This window comes from Bicyclus anynana, chromosome 4 (assembly GCF_947172395.1).
Source record: "Bicyclus anynana chromosome 4, ilBicAnyn1.1, whole genome shotgun sequence".
NCBI classification, from domain to species: Eukaryota; Metazoa; Arthropoda; class Insecta; order Lepidoptera; family Nymphalidae; genus Bicyclus; species Bicyclus anynana.
The window spans coordinates 1,753,430-1,777,740 of NC_069086.1; the positions used below are offsets into that span (position 1 = coordinate 1,753,430).

Here is a 24,311-nt window from a genome sequence, read left to right on the forward strand (position 1 = left end):
TTCCTGCTTATTTTTAGGTTTTAAAATCCACTACTAAAAGTTCAAGGTTTTGGTTTGGTTTAAAATATCTTATTCAAATTATAAACATTAATAAAAAAACTTGTTTTTATAAGCCACCATCGAAACATAACTCTAATTAACAACAGACAGTTTTATGTGAAGTTTTACGAAAAGCAATGACTCTACGATCCCTTAGAATTAGCCCTAACGTAAAAGAACGGTTTGCACTCGGATTTTGTGTCCCCATTCCGTGCTATAGCATTCCATTAGAGTGAAGGGAGTTTTAGTGCTATTTTGTGAGTATAGACCAGTTCTGGCCCTGTTTACTATGTCACAACTAAAAAAATAACAATACTTTCAGTGGAAACTGACATATGTTTTAGGTAATACGTGTACTGCTTCGTAGTTAGCCTATGTGGTTGTTGTAGGTACAAGCCTTGAATGGGATTTGTAATATGTAGCTGTTATTTCTTGAGATAACTTCAAAAAATTCTGCAGGGAGTTAGAAAGTTGGTGGCGCTACACTCAGGAGGGCACGTTAATCAGTCGTTCCCAGTTATCATTCAAGTATTGATCGTGATCGTTATAAGAGTCAAACATTACTATCCTAAACCCACCAACCAGCATTGGTTTAGTATGGTGGAACCTAGCTAAATATCTCTTGTACTTTAAAAATTACGATATAGATTTACGATAAGAGATCTGTAACAAGGTATATGGATGTCCATCGGTTGATAATGATGATAAGGTAGGGGTAGATAAATTTTTATTCTAAAAATTTTTACAAACCTACACCCATCCAGACAAAGTTAAGTTAATTAATAATTATAATTATGAGAACGAGTATAAAATTATTTTAAATCCAATCGACACCTTTATTATTATTTTAATTCGTTTTCAAACCAAACTATATTTAATTTTAATATGATACTCGTTCAGTATAGAGGCGTCCATGCGTTCAATCAACCACAAAATGCATTGTGGAATCAATATTGCTGTAACAATATTCCGGTTATACGATTACCGGTTTTGGTCATTTGATAAAAAAAAAAAAAGCTTTTTGCCTTTGTTTGATTTATTTTTTCTATTAGGTAATATTCTTCTTCTACTCGTACATGAAACTTCACACAAGCTTTCATTACCATCAAACAGTGCTCGTTGCAAACTAAACAATTCTCTAAACCCACTAACATGGATTGAAGCAGCGTGGTAGGCTTCAGTTTCATATTTCCTATCCAAAAAGACGGAAGGTTTGCCTTTCTAATGGCCTTTAGGAAGGTAAAAAATGATGATGGTTATTTCACTAAATTTGACGGCCTTCGTGGCGAAGTGCGCGGTGGACTTACAAGACGGAAGTCCTGGGTTCGATCCCCAGCTGGGCAGATTGAGAATTTCTTAATTGGTCCAGGTCTGGCTGGCCGGTACAATGTCGCGTAAAAACTGAAAAGGGTTTAGATTTTCAACCTCCTCCTAACAAATTAGCCCACTTCCATCTTAGATTGCATCATCATGTGAGATTGTAGTCAAGGGCTAACTTATAAAAAAAAAAAAAAATCAAAACCATACAGAATGATTCGAATAACGTTTTCATTAAGAGACATAGATACTGTCCCACGAGACGAACGATTGTACGTCATCTAAGCTTTCGGCATTCGCACTTTGTAAGTGAAATTTACAGCTTTAGTAGTCAGCTATACTTAGTTGATTGGTGAAGTTTGCCTTTATTAACAAATGAGTCGAGCTTGCCTCTTTAATTTCCCTATTATTTTTTGTCTCAGTAGAAATTTATTACTAACCGGTACTTTTATAATGTGACCAATATTCCCATTCTCCTCCAAATAGTCAGGAAAGTCTGTGCTAGGAGTGGATACGACAATAGACCAACGGAGCGGGGATCGAACCACCACCCCTCGGTGATGAGTCCAACCGCTCTTACCGTTGAGCTGTTGAGGCTTCAAACGGTTGTGCTTACAAACTTTTATTTGTACATAACAAATTTTTGATGACCTGTCTGCTGCAGTTCGAAGTGCTGGTGGTTTTCAAAGGTGAGTTTTTGGGTTCGATTGCCAGCTTGGGTCAATTTAGGATTTTAGATTTTCTACCATCTACGAGCACCGATATGCTGTTTAACTTTCAGGTGGTATCTAGAAATCGTTAGTACCCGACTGTTTTATAATTGCTTTCTACACTTCTGGCCTGAGCTTGTTTTTATTCTTTTCTTTTTTATATTTTATGCAGTCGGATTTTTTTATTTGTTTAAGTAACTTATTTATTATGCAATTAATTACCTCAACTACAGCTCGTTTCATGTCAGGATGCCGCACCATGCCCATGACAGTTCGTTCCACTGTTGAAAGTCTGCCGCGATTCATGAAAATAGTACGTATTATGAACCTACATGCATCATACAGGTGACTGTCACCGTACCCATGCTATCCGAAAATACTTTAAACTTGAAATACCTTAAAAAATTAAGTATTGAATACCTATGTAGGAATACATTGCTTATTTGTTATGGTTAGATTAGTATTATAATTACTTTTGATACAAACAAAACAAAACGTACGCGTTGAGTGAAAACGTACAAATGTTTTGGTTGCACTTTTCCTCTGTATTTACCATTTCCTCTGTGAACAAGACATAGACGAAATGTCACTAGTCACACGACTTGCTCTTTACTTTATTACACACTCAAGTGTTACTTTGTGGTATAATAGAATGGAGTAATGTGTAGATTTTAGGAACAGAAAAGCTGTAGAGGTATTTTTAGACGAAACATGTTTCGTTAATTATGTATTATTATTTAATTTATTTAGTTAGCTTCCAGAGTTTGGAAGTTAGTTGTTGGTGTAACACCTCAGTGCCTCGGAAAACAAGTCCTCTCTTCGGTCTCAGCGATTAAGATAATTAACATCTAAATGATCGACATCGTGACTCTCTCTCCGCGTCGTGTTCCTCATTACTGAGGGTCGTGATCCCTATCACACATTCAGGACTTTTTCCCGCCATGCGACTCGGCTTTTCGCGATTTGTAGAGCTTCGTGTACTTTGTTATCGACAGTGGTGCAGATTTGATGTGACCAACGCCTCGGGCTACGTCCTTGAGGTCTCTTCTTTTCTACTTTGCCAGTGATAACAAGTTTCACTAAGTTATCTCCTTCTCTACTGGCAATGTGACCGAATCAGGTACTCAAGGATCCTCTGAAGATAGGTGGTGAAAAGTCTTTTCGTAATATTGAGTTGTTTCAACACCGATGCATTGATCCTATGCGATGTCCACGGAATACGGAGCATTCTTCATCTCGAAGGCTGCAATGCAATGCAATGCTGATGCTGATTTGATACTCGATGTCTCATACGTGAATATTGGAAAGATTAGAGTCCGGGCAAGACGCATTTTGGTGTTTAAAGAGATGTTCCTGTCTTTCCATATCTTATGCAGCTGAGATATGGAGAGTTTCCATTTCACATGATCCTGTGTTTGTTATATTGAAACCCACATACACGACATCGTGACACACATACTCAAATGAAAAAGCACGGTGGGTCTAAAATCTATATTATAGCCTGATGATGAAGATGTATTTAGTACTAACAGACATGCATGACTACTTACTTATGGTATGGCGGGTTAAAGCTCTACATATTTTTCTGACTCTCAACCATTTCACTAATCATGAAAGTGTTCTTCAGTCAAATAATATTAGTTTCATATAAATGGTGAGGTGATGGGAATAGTTTAGAATCATAATAAATGCTAGAATATTTGAATTTTGTATTTTTAGATGTTGTTTACAGTTTCAATGTAAATAAAATAATTCACCAAACGGCAAAATAAATGGACATTAATTTATTTATGTGTTTATCTTTAGGCACGCAGAGCTATAAATAAAATCGAATTTGTGTTGAGCCTTTCACAAATATTGAAATAAAGTAATGAAAACTGCAGCCGTTTTTATTATTGGATAAACAAAATTGAGTTACGATGTATGAGACTAAGAGTCTGTCATAGCTAGACTTGCCTCATTTTTAAAAAAGCTGAAAGTTTGTCAGTTTGTTCTGCTTCCAAAGTTATCTGGGCATTTACTTTGGATCATTAGAGCCTATGTTCTACTCCAAGATTCAATTTTTATCCGTAACTAATTTCATGCAAATCGGTTCCATTGGTTAAGCCATGAAAGTAACAGACAGACATACTTACTTTCGCATTTATAATAATACTAGCGGACGCCCGCGACTTCGTCCGCGTTGAATGTTAACTTTCCACTTGCCCTATTTTACCACTTTGGGAGTAGTGTTTTAAAAATCCTTGAATCACATTTTATTTCGTATTTTATATAAAATTTATGAACAAATTTGAAAAATGAAGGATTTTCTATACAAACTTGCAACACCTATTTCACCCCATTCTTATTTCATTTTCGCAATAACAAGTACCATATAACTTCTCCGTATTATGGTCGTGAACTGTGCCAAGTTTCATTTAAATTCATTCAACTGTGTAAGCGTAATGCCCGGTTAACAAAAATCACGGACAGACAGACAGACAGACAGACAAAAAATCGAAAAAAATAATTTTTGCTTCATCGATTATGGAATGCCCTCTAATTAAAATTTTCAAAATATCTTCAATGTACCTGCAGAATTTGTACTGTTACAGTTTTATTATAATTGGCTTCAGTATCGATTATGTACCTAATGCCCTCTTATTAAAATTTTTAAAATATCTTTAATGTACCTACAGAATTTGACCTGTTACAGTTAAATTATAAGTAGATTAGTATGAATTTTATTATACCATGAAAAATCATATCCCCAGTTACTCGTACCATCCAGACACAAACAATGCCAAATAAAATAAAACCGCATGCCATGATGGGATACCTGATGCCGCCTGACCTCTTATACTCTTGAAGGGTTGATAAATTTGTATGTATACACAAAAACTTTAGATGTATCACAGCTGCTCCGCTGCTGTCTCTGTGCGAATTTTCATATCACACCCTGAGGTAACAACAAACGATGCCTTAGATTGCACAGTTTATTTCATCTCAGTCGTCATGTCATGTCATATTTACACTTCTCTGCGCAAGGTGAGAAGTGGTGTAGCGTCTCACTGTCCGCGGAGTTACAGACCAAAAGTTCGAATTAACTGCACATTCAGTCACGTCTTTATAAAGTGACTTATTTTGTTTTCCACTCCAAGTGGACTTCAATAATAGAAATAAAAAAAAAAGAATTTTCAAAATCGGTCCAAAAATGACGCAAATAACGCTGGACATGCATAAAAAAACATACATACAGCCGAACGTAGAACCTCCTCCTTTTGTAGTCGGTTAAATAGTAAACAAACCCAAGAAGTCTTCTTTAATTTAATTCCAGCTCGCAGTAGAACTAGAATGAAATTTTAATATTTAAGGTTATATTAAATTGACGAAGTGGTATACTCACAACGAATAAGTCAATAATTAAAAAAATAAAAAGACCCTATTGCCTAACCTGCTCGTACATAGTCACCGCCTCGCGTATTTTGAATAGCGATTAATGAATAATGAATATAAATAATAAAATAACAATCTAAAATTTTTCAAGTTTTAGACTGTTTTATTATAGCCATGATAAACCATTTTGAAATATTTTTGATAAGTCCTTGAATTTGATACTCTCATCGCAAAATTGGAAAAAAAAATCATCTCGAATCTAAAACGTCTCACAGTCGTCATGTTTTTTTTTAACATCATCTATCTAAGAACACTTGGGTTATTAAGCCCAATCTAACGATTTCTTAACTATGTGAATGCGTTCAGCGGTTTTGAAGATATGAGGTTATAAAAAATATTACATACATACGAGTACATACAAGATACGTACGAAAAACATAACTCTTCTTGCACTCAGGTAAATAAGAGCGTAAGCCAATAAATAATGCACGTTATCGAGCACACTTATTATACTGTACATTGTATTATCGGCAAAGACTTCAAACCCAAGTATTCGAACATTATTAATCATTACTTGTAATTGCCCACCATATCATAAATTCATTCGAACGGCCACAAAAAAAAACAACGCGTCACTATAACTTAGACCCAACCCGTAATGCTCGTCCAAATGTGAAAAGGTATGAATTCAGCGTTGATAGAATTCTTTATACCAACGCCCTCTAGTTAGAATTATTCCAGTATATTACAGCGTTGAATTATATTGTACAACAATTTATTAGAGCTCTGTTTCTTTGTATTTCAACGACAAGTTAACGTTTCACTGCCATCTCACCTGATGTTTAGTGATGATGCAGTGTAACGTTTACTTGGAAATTGGAAACGGAACTTTATTTAATGAATTTTATACCGTATTTACTGTACCATACACCTGCCAGGTTTCTGCTATAGAGCTGATTATATCCGACACTTAATACGCTACCTATTGGACCCATAAGAAGGCTTAGAGTAACACAGCAGGCAACGAAGCGATCTATGTTCGGAGAAATAGTGATCGACTCAGAAAAGTTACTCAACAAATCATCATGCTGAAGTGTCAATGGGCAACACATAATTTAAAAGTCCGATGAATGTTGTACGAGGTGAATCCGATGAATGTGATGAGTTATTAGAATGGCGACCCCACACTAAGGTAACAAGCGGTCAAAGCGGGAAGCCACTGGATGCCAAAACCAAACGTAAGACTTTACAAGATGATGTACAGCAACGGACGTCTATTGGGTTATGATAATCATAATTATAGGACTACTAAACGAACCATCATCCTTTTGACCATCGTCAAACAGGTATCTCAAACATGATTGTGTTTAAGTAGTTGATGAACTATTAGTAGAAAAAGAAAACATACGAGTCGAATTGCGAACCTCCTCCTTTTTCGGTCGTCGGTTAAAACACAGCTTATCTAATTACATTATTTTATATCAGTTGGATGATCATAAGGTTTTATTTAAGCCTTGAACGGTGGCCTCCCTACGTGGTTGACATCCAGGCTACCCACAACAAACGCTCGCGTTAACGTGTCTAATCCGAACAGCTAAAGTGTGAATGCCCTCCCAGCGTCTGTGTTTTCTGCCACTTACAATTCAAACATCAATGCAAGAGTTTTTCAGGCAAGCGCTTACTATGTTAGACCTTATCAAGACTCACGTCAGGCATTATTACTGTTTCATATAAGAATAGTTTGCATGTGGAATGCTCTTTTAGAGTCTTCTCTCGTTTTCTGCCACAATTTTACCTTCAAGGCTAGATTGAGTAGATATTTTCAAGGCAAGCAAGCTCCATCTTCCACTACATCATTACTTTCCATTAGACATTACTGTAGATAAACGAATACCGATTTATTTTGAAAACCCTATTTTAAATAATAAAGGAGTTTTGTTTTTTTACGCAAACATGACGCTTCCTCAAAGAATTTCTTTGAAGATACAAGCTCGTCCTAATTTCCCCAACCAATGTGACCGCTTAGCAGTAATAGCCTGTACATAAATTAAAAGAAAATGTTTCTTAAATAGCTGTCCACTTTATCTTGCGGCTAATTTGTTGTAATTAGCGGAACTTCTCTCTAACTCCTTATATTTTTGAGGAAACGTCGCGTCTCAAAGAGATAATTAAAATGTTGCGAAAGTGATTGCTTGTGTCACTTTGAGCTAGTGGTGTGCACTTCATAGATGCAAAAATACACTGCTTACCCTGAGAACGAACCTGTATTGGACTTATCCAATTCTTTACATTAGATTTGTCGGCTTCTGTGGCGCAGTGGTATGCACGATGGACTTACAAGATAGGGGTCCCGGGTTCGACACCCGGCTGAGCCGATTGAGGTTTGCTTGGTCCAGGTCTGGCTGATGGAAGGCTTCAGCCGTGACTAGTTACCTATACCGGCAAAGATGTACCGCCAAGCCATTTAGCATTCCAGTACGATGTCCTGTAGAGACCAAAAGGGATATGGATTTTACTAATACTATGTTAAAAGTTTCTTAGTCAAAAAATGTATTCTATGTAAAACCTTTTAAACATAATAAAAAAACACAATTTCACCTATTTGTCTTCACGATTTGGGTGCGTCGCATTTCCGAAGCGTAAAGTTAAAAATACTGACAATATAAAATTAGTATTTCGAACAGATAGGACATCCATTAAACTGAAACTTTTGTTCAATACTACCGATAACCATGACTCTGGTAGGTACAGACTGGAACACAGGAATGCTGCTTGGCTGCAGAAATAAGCATGTCGCTTTTCCAAACAAGGTTTGCCAAGGACACCTAAACCTATCTCGAAAGAAATTGAATGTTAAATATAACCTTAGTCTAATCTAAAACATTAAAAAAAATCATCTTCAGTTGACTGTTACAGATTGTTTTAGCAAATAAGGCCAGTTTTGCATGGTCCTTTTTAGTTTTAATTATTATTTTTTAATATGTCATTTGTTTTGTATTTTGTGTGCAATAAAGTAATTCCTCTTCTAACAATCAGAAAATAGATCAACATACATTTACATAAAAATAGCTAGTTTAAAATGCACTCGAATTAATCCTCTCTACATTAGTTTAAAGTCTCTTTGAAAAACCCCTAAAGTTTACCGTACAACTAAAAGTGGATTACAAACAAAACTCGAAAGCGAGGTACCGCAAACAATGCGTAAACAAGTTAGCTCTAACCTCCCAAAGTTTCCCTATGAATAGCATTACGCCTTGGGAGACTCGAAAACTGTCCACACAATTTGTTCGTAAAAAGTGAATGTAATAAAAAGTGGGAAAAAACTCATCCCATAAGAATGGCGTGCATCAATCAAATTAAGAATCGTAATATATAACGAGAACCTGCCATAGTCAGATGCACCACTTTATGAAATTTGTTAATTTTGTCATTCTCCTACCATAACTAATAATGGTATCCAAATAGGGTGGTTACACCATCTTTCAAAACCACCGCGCATGATGTAATTTCTCAAAATTCATCATCCTCATCATCATCATCATCATTATTAGTCTACTGTTGGACATAGGACTTCGAAACACAAAGGTCTCGAGCCGCCAGCATTCAGCGGCTCCCTGAAACCCGCTTGATGTCCTCGGTCCGCCAACTAAATTAAGTAGACTATTAAGGTAACCGAGTCAATTAGACAAATTTTGTTCGGTATGTTTTTATATCGCACTTTTTACGATAGTCACTGACTGCCCTCAAAACGCCGTAATTTCGAATAGATACAAGGTCATTCTACCCATTATCATTCATCATCATCATCATTATCAGCCGATGGACGTCCAATGCTGGACAAAGGCCTCTTGCATGGACCTCCAAGCATAACGGTCTCAAGCCGCCAGCATTCAGCGGCTCCCTGAAACCCGCTTGATGTCCTCAGTCCATCTAGTGGGGTGGTCGACCAACACAGCGCTTCCGGTGTGGCATCGCCGTTTCAGCACATTTGAACCCCAACGTCCATCAGCTCTTCAGACTATGTGGCCTGCCCATTTCCACTTCAACTTCGCAACTTGCTGAACTATGTCAGTGACTTAAGTTCGTCTGCGGATCTCCTCATTTCAGATTCGTTCACACAGGGAAACTCCGAGTAGGTATAACTCGCTCCATTGCCCTCTGAGTGGCTTTGAGCTTTCTAATAAGACCTTAAAAATATTGCAAAAGATCGGAAGAGTTTTCTACACATGACCGCCAAACTTCATCAGGAAGAAGGCACCTAATGATGATGAATAAGACCTAAATTTAGCTACCGATTTTTCAAAATTAGTGAAGCATATATAAAAAACGCAAAATAATTATTTTAAAATAATTTCCAGAAGTCTTATTGAGCAGGCTTTTCATCATGTCTATCATTTTGGATTTATCACGTCACAACGCAACCTCCACATGGCCCTCTTAAGACGATTGACACTCCATTTGTCAGAATATTATTTCCCTTTTATTGGTGGCGAAATTACGCAGAATTTCTTTATTGTAATACATAAGGTAGGTACTAAGTAAAGTAGGTACACTTTACAATTTATTGAGTAATAATACAATAAGGATTAACTTAACTTAAGCTAACTTATTAGCCGCAGTGATAACACTTCAAAGTTGGAAAAAAATAAAGATATTTTTTAATCACTAGAATGATAATTATATTAAATTGTTTATCTTATTATCGGTGAAACTACAGACACATGAAGTAGAAGCTCATTTTTACGCCTGGACTGACCAATCAAGAAAATCTCAATCGACCCAGCCGGGGATCGAAACCAGGACCTCCGTTTTGTAAATCCACTGCACATACCACTGCGCCAGGGAGGCCGACAAAAAATTGTATTATTTGAAAGATTATGTTTCTCCGTTCCTTCTACACCGTATCGATAATTTGAAAAACCTTCCCAGCTTTTATTTTCCCTATAATTTACGTGGACATCTTCAAGTTGCAACTTATGCTTGTATAGTCTGGCAAGTTCGTTGATAACACTCCCATGATATGCGGGCGACGAGGGAAAAGACTGCGCGGGTGTGAAATCGTGCGTGCGGAGAAGTGAGGTGCATCAGTCGTTAGTTTTTTATTCACCGTTACACACCCCCCGGCCCGCTCCCACATCGAGAGTGTTATGAACAAAATTTCCAAGCTAATACTGCGTAGGCTGAATCTTTGTTTACTATTAAATGCTACTGTAGTTATATATTTTAGTACTAAGCTTCATCCCATATTTTCCATACGTTTTTTAATCAACGTTTATACATTGTTCCCGTCCCCTCACATACTTATCAATAACGACATGTAATCAAGGCACATATGGCTTAAGGCGCGGATGTTTTAAGTCGAAAGTGCCTTGGAATTGATCGAATTCCTTTGTAAAGGGAATGCTTAAGGAAAGATTCCTTTCAGCTTCACGGTATATTTGAAGATTTTGCGACAAAAGCGAAACCTTTCAAGTTTTTTAATGAGAATATAGATATGTCGCATCTTTATTTCTTAACGTAATCCTAACTTTTAAATAACCACCGTGTAACTCTTCTTTCAATTCTAATAATCCCACAGGGCAAGTTGCATGAGTACCATGTAAATTGTATATTCAACTTATATTGTATTCTCCGAGCCGTGATAGCCCAGTGGATATGACCTCTGCCTCCGATTCCGGAGGGTGTGGGTTCGAATCCGGTCCGGAGCATGTACCTCCAACTTTTCAGTTGTGTGCATTTTAAGAAATTAAATATCACGTCAACGGAAAACATCGTGAGGAAACCTGCATACCAGAGAATTATCTTAATTCTCTGCGTGTGTGAGGTCTGCCAATCCGCATTGGGCCAGCATGGTGGACTATTGGCCTAACCCCTCTCATTCTGAGAGAAGACTCGAGCTCAGCAGTGAGCCGAATATGGGTTGATGACGACGATGGTATTCTCAACTTTCATTTAAATAAAAATAACGAAAAGTTGTAAAAAAAGGAATTTTTATTATATTGTTGTCGTCGTGTTGCAATGCCACCGCGGAATTTTAATTAACGTGTTTTTGATAAGTAGATTATTAGGTTAATTACAAAATGACAATAAGATTAATATAGACTAAAAATACAAAATAGTCAAATTGGCAGCAGTTTCTAATTCACTCGACATCTTGTCGCACCGCTATTGGTATTTTTTTATTCTTTACAAGTTAGCCCTTGAGTACAATCTCACCTGATGGTAAGTGATGATGCAGTCTAATGATGGAAGCGGGCTAACTTGTTAGGAGGAGGATGAAAAAAATCCAATCCCCTTTCGGTTTCTTCATGGCATCGTACCGGAACGCTAAATCGCTTGGCGGTACGTCTTTGCCGGTAGGGTGGTAACTAGCCACGGCCGAAGCCTCCCACCAGCCAGACCTGGACAAATTAAGAACATCTCAATCTGCCCGGCCGGGGATCGAACCCAGGACCTCCATCTTGTAAATCCACCGCGGATACCACTGCGCTACGGAGCCCGTCAAAAACAGTGAGTTGCGATTGGTTCCCGCTAAAAGTGAATGTTTGTAAAAGGAAAAATGGTGGGAGATAGCGACTGAGGCGGTCAGAACCTCCGATAGCCAGGAGTAAAAGTTGAAGTATTTTATCTTTGAATTAAAATCCCATGTAATTGAAACTAAAGACGTTGTGAAAGTGTTGTACAAAGTGTATTTGAAAATATATAATTCTGTAACTAAAGTGCTCGTCTTATTGAGAGTACTATTACAATATTAATACAATGCTTCATCACGTTCTGAATTCGAATTACATAATCATCAAAAACGAGTTTTCCTTACTAGTTTCACCGATCAAAAGAAACTTTACCGAGCAAGTGAGATGAAAAATGCATTTCAAACACTATTGCAAAGGAGACAATTTCCCCAATTATCCAACAGTGCATTAAAATATTTCCATTCAGCAGCCAATAAGATGTATTTGATAAGGGTTTATTTGTATTCGAAACTCACATCTCGACTCTCCGCTAGACGGCTTACTCTGAGTGCCTCCATACGTTCTTTTGTCGCACCTACGATTTAGGTTACACTGTATAGGCGAGTGGAACTTCTGCACGTATGCTCAATGTGATATACGAGTTGAGTATTTCTTCACAGATGAAAGAGTATATTATAGTATACATGCGACCCGCTCCGGCTTCGCATAAGTGCAATGTAGTTGTAATATTGGAAAATGTGGAGTTATCTGTACTAATATTAGAAAGAGGAAAGATTTGATTGTTTGTATGTAACTGTGCCGTTTAAAAAAATCTTTCACTGTTGGGAAGCTACACTATCCCTGAGTGCTATAGGGATAATGGTTATACATATTTTCAAAAAAAAATAGGGTTCCTATACGAAGTTATCGAGCTGATTTAAAAATAATATTATGATTAGCCAATACTACAGGATTTTACGTACGACTCGCCAGCCACTTTGGCTTTGCTTTAGGATTTTATTTACTGTAATATGTATTTGTTACACACATACCTTTCTCTTGAACAACTCTATCTAATCTATCTATCCAGTTTAAAATATATAAGACTCTCTTTCTCTTTTTTTTCATACATATATTTTTATTTATTAAACGAAAATTTTAATTATATATATACGGCCTGCAACATGTTAGTTTCATTCTCATATCAGTAAGAAAACTTTTCACCGGTTATTCTTCTTCGCTTGTAAAAGTTTTATTGTAAACTCGGTTCATTGTTAGAGGCACGAGTTTGTTACTTTGTTGGCTTACTGCAGATTTTACTCTGTACAAGTATATTGGCGATTAATACAAAAGAGGAAATCAGTCCACTTTCTCTTTCTTTTTTCATTAGGAACTGGCATATTAAGAACTAGAGAGGATGCCTGAGATAATTTTTATTACATAGATCCCGCAGGAACGGAAAAGGGAAATGTTTTTGGGGTAAAAACGTCTATGAGTCATTTCAAATTCGGCAAAAATTTTAAATGACGTTTTTATGTTTAATGTTACTTATAATTTAAATACCTTCAAAGCAAGAGTGAATAGACATCTTCTAGATAAGCGCGTTCCAATTAAGACTGCATTAATGCTTTCCATCAGGGTTAATTGTGGTTAAGCGCGAGCCTATATTAAATAAAAAAAATAATCCAGGGTATAGTATATCTCCATTCAAAACTTCAACTAAATCCAATAAAGAGTTTTTGTGTGAATGAAAAAGAAATCTCTATATCTACCCATATATCCATACAAACTTACACTTATATAACTTTTGCTTATATAATAGGATTTAATTTATACCTACAATGATCAAAAAGGGTATTTTAATTGTTCAATTATGTTTTCAGGAACCGATTTTTAATTCGTTGAATAGATATTCCAACTGTATAATGGCGTAGTATAATTAAAAGTACTCGAAGTTAAATTTGAAAAATATATACAATATTTGTAAAAAAAAAGTAAACTGTAGAACATACATGCGTAGCCCCTCTCCAAAACTTCGTAGCTTCGTAGAAGTGCTACACTATATCTATTTACTTTAACAATTTAACAAGTTTCAAGTTGCATGCAGTTGGGAGCTTTAAAATTATTTCCTGCACTGAACATAAAATAACTGTGGACAATTTTTATTTTTATTATTTATTTAATATGTTTGTATTCTCACTTTTTTATTAACTTTTAATTTACAAAGAACGGTGTTTAGAAGCAGCATTTGCCTTTTGCTCATTACATGGTATTAATTTAGAGTTATGATTATAATCCGACAACATCAAAAAGGTGAAGAAGAAGAAGTGAAGAAGTGGGAAGTGGATGAGGAGGGCGGAGGATTTAGTGTTGTGGAGCGCCCTCGGAAAGGCACTATGTCCAACAGTGGGTGAATACAGGCTGTTGATATAAATATAACGGTTTTCAAAAACTGTTAAATATTAATATTAAACTCACCATGTTAATTTTTTTTTCATTTCAAGATTAAACCCATTTAGTGTTGAGTAAAATAAAAAGGCAAATTAATTACAAATCTGTAAAAAAGCTGGCACGTAATTAATTTGACCTTTCCTGTGTTTACCTAATTCTATATTTAAAAGGTTGAAATAAAAATAAACATTTCGTTTTTGGGCGTGTTCCCAAAATCGTTACCTAACGGTTTTAATTAGTGACAAATCCATTACCCAAACTGTGTACCGTTTGATTTATCTATCGACGTTACCATAGATATAATTAAGCCGAGCGAAGATGACCATTTATATAGAACGAACAGACGCAATCTCCTCTATTCCTTGATCTGGTCACTTAGAAAAGAATAAGGCAAAGATTTCTTAGTAGTCCATCTTATTTTATAGAAGATACAAAAAAACAGCCCAGTGGTACTTCGGCCTCCGATTCCGGCGGGTTTGAATCCGGTCCAAGGCATGCACCTCCACCTTACTCTTCAGTTGTTTGCATTTTAAGAAATTAAATATTACGTTGAGACACGGTGAAAGAAAAACATCCTTAAGAAATCTGCATACCAGAGAATTTTCACAATTCTCTGCGTTACGTTACGTTCTTTTGTAAGTAGTTTTATGTAACTACTAAAAAATATTACTTAATATGAAAATTAGTCTCCAAAATTTACGGTATGTTATGTCTTTACTGTTGTATATCAATGAATTTACCCTTCGTCTAATCAACACCGGAGAGCATTATATCCATCAATTTTACCATGAGATAAATCAACAGAAATGCAATGGTAGAAATCCAATGAAGCATTAATGTGAAGCGCTTGATATTAATATGTAATGTAGCTGTCAATGTATGCTTACATTTTAAAGAGTGGTGAAGTATCCTCAGCGTAAAATAATACGACCCTAATGTCAACTTCCATTGGACGCTTCATTCGAAATTAAATTTACACTGTTCAATGAAAACATGCTATGTTTTTGTAACAAACTTTGTTGTTAAAAACCATTTTGAGTAATTAAATATTTAGTAATTAATTATAATTGATGGATGAAACTAAAGTTCGCAATGTGTTTGAGTTAGGTAATTGATCTTCCTATAGCCAATATTTTATTAGAGTTTTATTTTTGTTGTACAAGTTGTACCTACAATATTCTAGTTAGAACTCGACAATATTGGGGGTAAACAATTTTAGTATAAAAATGAGAAGCATCTTCGAAAATGTGGTGCTGGCCGTGGCGCTTCGAGATAATTTTATATTGCTATAGAACTAATTATTGTTATCAGTCTATTTGAATGGAAGGGAGATTTGAAGCTTAGACCACCACGCAGATCCAATACAGACGGTGAGATTAAAAAAATATCATTATCATCATTATCAAAATGAGAGAAGACCAAATAGTCCACCCCGCTGGTCCAATTCGGATTGGCAGACTTCATACACGCCAAGAATAAAGATAGAATTCTCTGGTATACAGGTTTCCTCACGATGTTTTCCTGTACCGTTTGAAACACGTGATATTTAATTTCTTAAAATGCACATAGCTGATAAGTTGGAGGTGCATGCCCCGGATCGGCTTCGAACCTACACCCTCCAGAATCGGAGGCAGAGGTCATATCCACTGGACTATCAGGCCTCGAAAATCAATCGGTTCAAAAATATATTAAGTCATAAATCTATTATTTTTATCATATTTATATGCCCGAATATTGTAATTGTGCATTGATTCTAGTTTCAATACATTTGAAAGTTCATGAAAATTTTGAGTAAATTTGCCTAAATTTTGCCTGAATTTTCTCAGGCTAAACGAATGTTATCACACTAATATTAAAAGGCGAAAGTTTGTGTGTAAGTGTGAAAGTGTGTAAGTATGTTTGTTTCTCTTTTACGCTGGGGCTACTGAAGGGATTTGGCTGAAATTTGGAATGGAAATAGATTTTGTTCTAGATTAACACATAGGCTACTTTTCATCCCGGAAAAATTCATGGTTCCCGCAGGATTTGTTAAAATCTAAATTCCACGCGGACGAAGTCGCTGGCGTCCGCTAGTACCACATGACGTCATTAATATTTTATAGTAATAGTAGAATGAACATGCTTATTTGATGTTAAGTGTTAATACTAATGTTAAGTTTTAATGACTAGCTACTCCTTTATTGCTATATCACCTAGTGATGTGACGATACAGTCTAAGATGAAGTCAGGTTTCATATCTCTGATGATTTTATAGCGGTATCATACGGTTACTGGTAGGGTTGTAACTAGCTAAAGCCGATTCCTACCATCAGGTAAAATATATATATGCAAGATTTCACACGCATAAGCGATATAAATGATTACGCTGAGAAATATATCCTAAACACACGGGAATTTCAATTGTTTCAAACTTCCTATACACAAGGAAGACTGCATCATAAATTCCTGTCGGGTCTTACAAAGAATTGTAGCTCCAACATTTGACGCCCCCAGCGAAAGCCTGTCTAAACTCCTTCCGTCTTTCAACTAATGTAAACTAAGCACAACTATAGTGTAGTGGGACCTCTGTATTGTCTGCTCTGTGGCCGGGGTGTGTGCGACTCTGTGACGCGCGCTGTTACGCATGCGTCAGACGCGCCAAGCGGGTTGAGTAGGGTGTGCTGGGTTTTGGTTTATAATTTTGACAGTTATAGAACTGTACAGTGCGTACAGTTCTTGGAAGCTTAGCGCACCTACGTTAAATTTTATTCTACGATTAATGAACTTTAGCGCATTTCCGTTACGATGTTTTTACAACTCTACAGTGTAATTCTTGAGTTGATCTCTATATTTTTCTAACTATGAATATCGTGTTAGAGAGAGATAGTGACGAATTCGAGACATATACGAATACGCTTGCTCGACTGTTGTAGTATAATATGCTTATATTTATCTCCAAAATTACTACTGCAGTTTTCACATATAGGTTAAACTAAACGTGGAGTAATAAATGTACGCGTGTAAGTTATGTATGAAATATATAAATAAACCATATTTAATAGCCCCAGTTCATTAACTTTTCAATGATCAGCTAATGATTTGAAGAGGCGATTATGTTAAAAATAATTATCAGTAGATTAATTACTGCGGTGACTAAAAAATCTGAATTAAACGTGGTAAAATTCAGAAACTTTAATAAATATTGAATTCCCAGATAAACATATAGGAGAGTTAGAAATTAGTATTAGTTAAATTAAGTAATTGTTTAAAAAAATCTTTCCTATAAATACTCGATTTGATGTCGTCTTAACGTTAAAATAAAAGTGAAATCGTGACATACAGTCCCGTAAATATAAACTCAATTATTGTCACTCTAACTGCAGCCTCCAGCACCCGAGGAGGTTTCATATTGACCTATACGTATTACGAGTGCTCTACGGTCTTTCAGGTTGTGCGAGCGGGACAAGCTACATTACAACCGTAAAGATACACAAGTGGGACAGAGATAGACGCAGACACGGCCGGGTCTACTCTGTTCAGTGTGTTCCTAACTCCGGCGAACGGCGCGACGTATTTTTACGAATACCGTATTCGTTAATCGAATACAAATATCGCGCGTGGAAGACAGTATCCTTAGAAACGAAATTGTGTGTGTTTGAACTTTGTGTAAAATACGATATTTGTGTGTAAGTGGTGTGTGTGTTGTGTATTATTCGCTTGGGTCAAGTCCAACACCGCTGGGACATATTTGCACTATGTAAGTAAATTTTATGGTTATGTACGCTGTCATATGAATTAAGATGCCAATATTTGTTAATCTCTAACCTATCCCAAGCAATGTAATATACATTAAGTTTAATGTAATACATTACTCGATTTATTACAGTAAGTACCTCGACTTTATCTAAGACTTTTATAAGGCTAAAAAATAGGTCTTTTCAGAGTCAGATAGGTTCATTGAAAATAGGCTAAGGTAAAGGCTTTTTATTTGTATTAACAATAATATATACTCTTAAAACCGATTGGATACTTTTAAAACTGGCGACCATAAAAGCATATTCTTACTTAACTTTGGATTTTCTAATCCACTTACATTTGTTCGATTGAAAATGAAAACTTTGTTTTTGTTTTAAAAAACAATACTACTTACTAATAAATAATTTCAGTACATAAAAATACACAATACATTAAAATAGAATTACTGCTGTGTTTTCCAAGTGTCTTTAGTTTAAATGACACCAAAACACGAACATAAGGTTAATTTTTTTATTTTAGTCTTCTTCTCAGTATATAACAAATCGCGCTAATCTGGAACGGCTAAATCGTTATTAATGGGACTCTCAATGGAAGATAGAGGTTACTTAGCTACATGTAAGCTATATTATATCCCGGAAAAATGTAGAAAATAGAGCCTTAACTACATTTTTCTGTAAGCTACATCAAATCTACGCGGATAAAGTCACAACTATCAGCTAGTTATATGTCACACTAATATTATAAAGGTGAACGTTTGTGTGTGTGTATGTTTGTTCATTCTTTTTTTATTCTCCTGCGGTTATTGAAGCGTTTTGGTTGAAATTAGGCATGGATTTCACTCTGGATCAACACATAGGCTACTTTCAATCCCGGAAAATACATGGTTCCCGTGGGTTAATGAAAAACTGAATTCCACGCGGACGAAGTCGCTATTGTGTTTAAATATCTTTATTGCAACAAAACATACATGTAGGTATGTTGTATATTGTAAAATGTAAAATGTAAAAATATACTAATTGTAAAATGATCAAATGCAATTATGCGTTAAAGAAACTCAGACAGGTTCCATATAATAAATGTTTAGTATAAACATTATTAATTACAGTAATGATTTTTTTTTGTTATTCATTTAGATTTTTTTTTAATTCCTGGACATTTAAAATTTTCAGACATGTGCCTTTTTCGAAATTGCATATTCATTTATAAATTACATTTATGCAACGTATAAATCGAATCGAACTCACGACCGTGGATGCAGAAAGCAGGGTCCACTACCCACTGCACCCCTGGCCGCCGTTCTATAATAATTTAGCAATGCGTGCAGCCTCAGACCAATTATAGATGGACCTGTATCGCACTCATAGTCACGAACAAAATTGTCTGTCATTTTCTGAGGAAAACAAGCTTAGATTTGGTATATATCTCATACTAAACTAGAAGTTCTTGCCCGTTTTTTACACAATTCAATTCCACAAAAAGGTATTTTTACGGAGCTCTTTAACCGACGAACACGATTACAACTATTTAACGTCGATTCTATAGAGACAGTTTTTATAATCGCATTAGATCGTTGATCATATACTTTGACAGAAAAGTAACGTCTAGCGAGGCAAGTCCTATACAATAATTGGTCTGAGCGTGCAGCTGTGACCAGGCCCCGTTCCAGGGGTGGTGAGCGGGGCATTTGCTCAGAGCGGCAAAAGTGAAGTGTGGCAAAATGTACTTAATTGGTTCAGTAGATTCGGGGAAAATTTACTGTGACAGACAGACATTCGAGAGATCTTACAGGGGTTCTGTTTTTATACGTACATACGTTCAGAACATTAAAGAAAAGTATTTTTAATGTATGGAAAGGGCGGCAAATATCTTTGCCCGGAGCGGTGAAATTTTTGGATCAGGCCCTAATGACGTTCCTTTAAACACACAAACGGTTCTGCTGTCACCTTGTTACTACACAGCCTTCCTGCAATAGAATAACAATAATCTTAGAATAAAATATGTAAAGATTTGAATATCTAAATAAAATCGGGATACAGATCTATCGAAGCGTTGCTTATTCGATTTACCTTTATTTGTAAGCACATTACTCATAGTCGAATGCCCGAAGCACTTAGAGTTGCCTTCTATTTTTTATTATACTATTATATTCCCGTTTTATCCTTTGAATTGCTTATATATCAGCAATATTGAATTTCTCTATGACTTCATGTAATTTTGAGAGAGATGAATACTCTCATTTATTTATTATTTCTTTTTTTTTAAATTTTTAACAATATAAGTATAATAAAATACAAAACATTATTAAAAATTTATAAAAAAAAATTCACCCTCCCGCTGCGGGACATTTGAGTGTCCAAGCAACCGGTGGTCAGGGCTCCAGAGTGAGGAACCTCCTCACAATACGCGCCGTCTCAAGAATCACTGCCTTTTGTATCCGACTCTTGATCCAACAGTTAAGCGAAAGCTTCTTAAGATGTTGGTCGAAGCTTTTCGCTATAAGACCATTGACTGAAACAACTATCGGAACAATAATAGTTGACTCAACATTCCACATGGCGGTAATCTCGTGAGCAAGGTCCAAGTATTTTGATACTTTTTCCTTTTCGGCTTTAACCAGATTATCGTCATGTGGAACAGTAATATCAACAATTATTGCACGACGCACTGACCGATCGACTAGCACTATATCAGGTCTATTGGCTACAATATACCTGTCAGTGATAATCGTTCGGTCCCAGTAGAGCAATGCACTGCTATTTTCAAGAACTGACGCTGGGTCGTACCTATAGTAAGGCATCTCAAAATCGATAAGGCCATATTGAAGAGCAAGCTGTTGGTGGATTATCTTGGCTACTTGATTATGTCTGTGCAAGTATTCGCTTTGATATTATTGCATAGGCAGTTCATTATCATTACATCAGCCGATGGACGTCCACTGAATATATTTTTAGGGTGCCGTACCCAAAGGATAAAACGGCACCCTATTATTAAGACGGTCTCCTTATTTGACGGCCTCCGTGGCGCAGTGGTATGCGTGGTGGATTTACAAAACGGAGGTCCTGGGTTCGATCCCTGGCTGGGCAGATTGAGATTTTCTTAATTGGTCCAGGTCTGGCTGGTGGGAGGCTTCGGCCGTGGCTAGTTACCACTCTACCGGCAAAGACGTACCGCCAAGCGATTTAGTGTTCCGGTACGATGACGTGTAGAAACCGAAAGGGGTGTGGATTTTCATCCTCCTCCAAATAAGTTAGCCCGGTTCCATCTAAGACTACATCATCACTTACCATCAGGTGAGATTGTAGTCAAGGGCTAGCTTGTAAAGAATAAAAAAAAAGACTCCGCTGTCTGTCCGACTGTCTATCATCAGACTAGATGTATCTCATCTCCATTAGTGTGCACTTCATACATGCATTAAAGTACTGCATACCATAAGAGTTGTTTTTCTAATGCTTAATAAATGAAGATTTTTCCAGTTTGGTCTCACTAGTGCATACCCTGATCGACAACCTTACGCACGCCACGTCATATTGGTTAAAATTTAACACAGTATGTTTTTCTGTTACCGCTATTTCAATAAGTACTAAAAAACAGAATGGTACTTGCGCCATCGTGCGCGAGTGCGAGTCAGCCGGTTTTATTCTAAGAGGCCTGCGTCTTCATTTCATCAGTCTACTTATGGGGTTCGCGACAGGACGGGACAGCGCTTTTTGGTGCGAGGTTGCCATTCTAGACCCTTGGGTTCCCAACATCCACTTTTGTAATAGTTTAAAGAGCATAGTAGATACATAGATCTATGTTAAGAGTATCGTTGCGTGATCGAATCAGAATGAGGAAATACGCAACAGAACCTAAGTCGCCGACATAGCTCAATGAGTCGCGAAGCTGAAGTGACATTGGCGGGACACATAGAATTCAAAGAGCCGATGGACGTTGGAGTTCCTAGGTGCTGGAATGGCGACCCCAGACTAGAAAGCGCAGTGTTGGTCGACTCCCCACCAGGTGGACTGACGACAGCAAGCGACTCGCGTTCGCTGGATGCAGGTTTGCTGTAAACAGTAATTTTTTATCTAAAAACTCAAGCTACAAAGAGATGATCAAATAACATAAAATTGAAAATTTTGAAAAACCCCAATATAAAAAATATGTCAAGAAATTATTATTTAAACTCACGATCAAGTCGTCAATATTTTCTTTCAGTGCGCTTTCATTTGAGACCCCTCATGTATATCTTTGCAGACATTCGGTTGTTCTTCCCCACTTTCAACTTTTAAACGGCTCAACCGATTTTCATCAGTTATATCTATAAACACTCGCCCGTAAGTCATCTTTGATGCAAAAACATCTAAATTGAAATTGCTTCATTCGTTCAGGAGCTATGGTGCCACAGACAGACATACAGACAGGCCTCTTTTTGCGTCAAGGGTTAAAAAATAGCAACACATTTTGAATGCCGATAAATTGGTACATATTTAAATTTCGTAGAGTACCTATCGCGTAGTACGACATCAACATGAATATCGTTTTAATTAATCAAAGTAAATTTTCCACTACTTTTTTTATAAAGGGGTCTCTTTTTTATTTTTTTCGTGAATCGTATTTACTAGGTTGCTTTAGTAATATTTACTAGTTGCAAAACTCCGCGGTTTCACCTGCAGAGTTCCCATTCTGGTGAGAATACCGGGATCTAAGTGTCTTTTGGTACTTCCTGATTACGAAAGCTACTTTTGAACCAGTAAATAAACGTCTCCTTGACATCCGCATATATCCGCTACATCTGTCTATTATTGATTCTGCGTCATCAACCCATATCTCTGCTGAGCTCGAGTCACCTCTCAGAATGAGAGGGGTTAGGCCAATAGTCCACCACGCTGGCCCAATGTGGATTGGCAGACTTCACACACGCAGAGAATTTAGAAAATTCTCTGGTATGCAGGTGTCCTCACGATGTTTTTCCTTCACCGTTGAGACACGTGACATTTAATTTCTTAAAATGCACACAACTGAAAAGTTGGAGGTGCATGCCCCCGATCGGATTCGAACCCATACCCCCGGAAGGAGGCAGAGGTCATATCCACTGGGCTGTCACGGCTCGTAGGTTGCTCCACTAATATTTACTAGTAGCAGAACCCCGCGGTTTCAAAAGTATCTTTTGTTACTTCCTGATAACGAAAGCTACTTTTGTAATTGGTCCAGTAGGTAGAGCCTGTTCAATATTAATTAATAATTAAATTTTTCCTCATTATAATGTTAGAACTGATTAGTATAATATAAAGCAAATATTTTCTCATGAGATCAGGCAGATATCTAAGGTAACTGCTCTCTCTAGTAAAGTTGATCACGTTATAGAGATGATTGTTATTCATTGACTGCAACACCTGTACCACTGATTTTTAAAATTTCTTGAAATTCCTTGAATAATATTGAAAAATCTTTGTGTCGTACTGTTTCGAGAATGTATTCGTTTTTGGATTTTGTATTTGTGACGGGTACGACACCGTCGTGTTCGCTCTATCTGCCTATTATTGATTAATCTGTGTTTATACCCTAATTTTTAATTTGTTTGTCGGTAAACAGTACCTACTCATCAAGAAAGGCTGAAGTATAGTCATTTGCATGATCTCATGCACATCGCGACTTACACACGATCAGTTTTATCCGATGTCCTGCCGTTAGCGATGCAGGCACGTGAACTTGTTGGATGGTGAGTGGCTAGCATCAAAGATATATTCATATCAAAAAGTATTACTCTAACAGATATTGCCTATTAGGAGTCAAACAGAATATCAATATAAGCAGTATCCGATTTCAAACGGGAAAAACTGCGAATCCTCTCTAAGTGCCTGGGGCATTCATCTGTGACTAATACCCATACAAATGGAGGTAGGGCACTTAAATATATTTTTATTTTCGTAAAAGCATTTTATCGTTTGCGTTTATATGCAATATTTTGACGGCCTCCGTGGCGCAGTGGTATGCGCGGTGGATTTACAAGACGGAGGTCCTGGGTTCGATCCCCGGCTGGGCAGATTGAGATTTTCTTAATTTGTCCAGGTCTGGCTGGTGGGAGGCTTCGGCCGTGGCTAGTTACCACCCTACCGGCAAAGACGTACCGCCAAGCGATTTAGCGTTCCGGTACGATGCCGTGTAGAAATCGAAAGGGGTGTGGATTATCATCCTCCTCCTAACAAGTTAGCCCGCTTCTATCTTAGACTGCATCATCACTTACCATCAG

General features: G+C 36.8%; 1 protein-coding gene across 2 annotated transcripts in view; it reads left to right on the forward strand.

Annotated features, from left to right (window-relative positions):
• Positions 1-17,863: 17,863 nt before the first annotated feature.
• The window catches only part of LOC112054701 (neuroligin-4, Y-linked-like), a 111,985-nt gene continuing 105,537 nt past the window's right edge, over positions 17,864-24,311 (forward strand). For both annotated transcript variants that reach the window (XM_052891615.1, XM_052891616.1), the window contains exon 1: positions 17,864-18,080. The gene's annotated coding sequence lies outside the window, so the exon portion shown is untranslated. The remainder of the gene's footprint in view (positions 18,081-24,311) is intronic.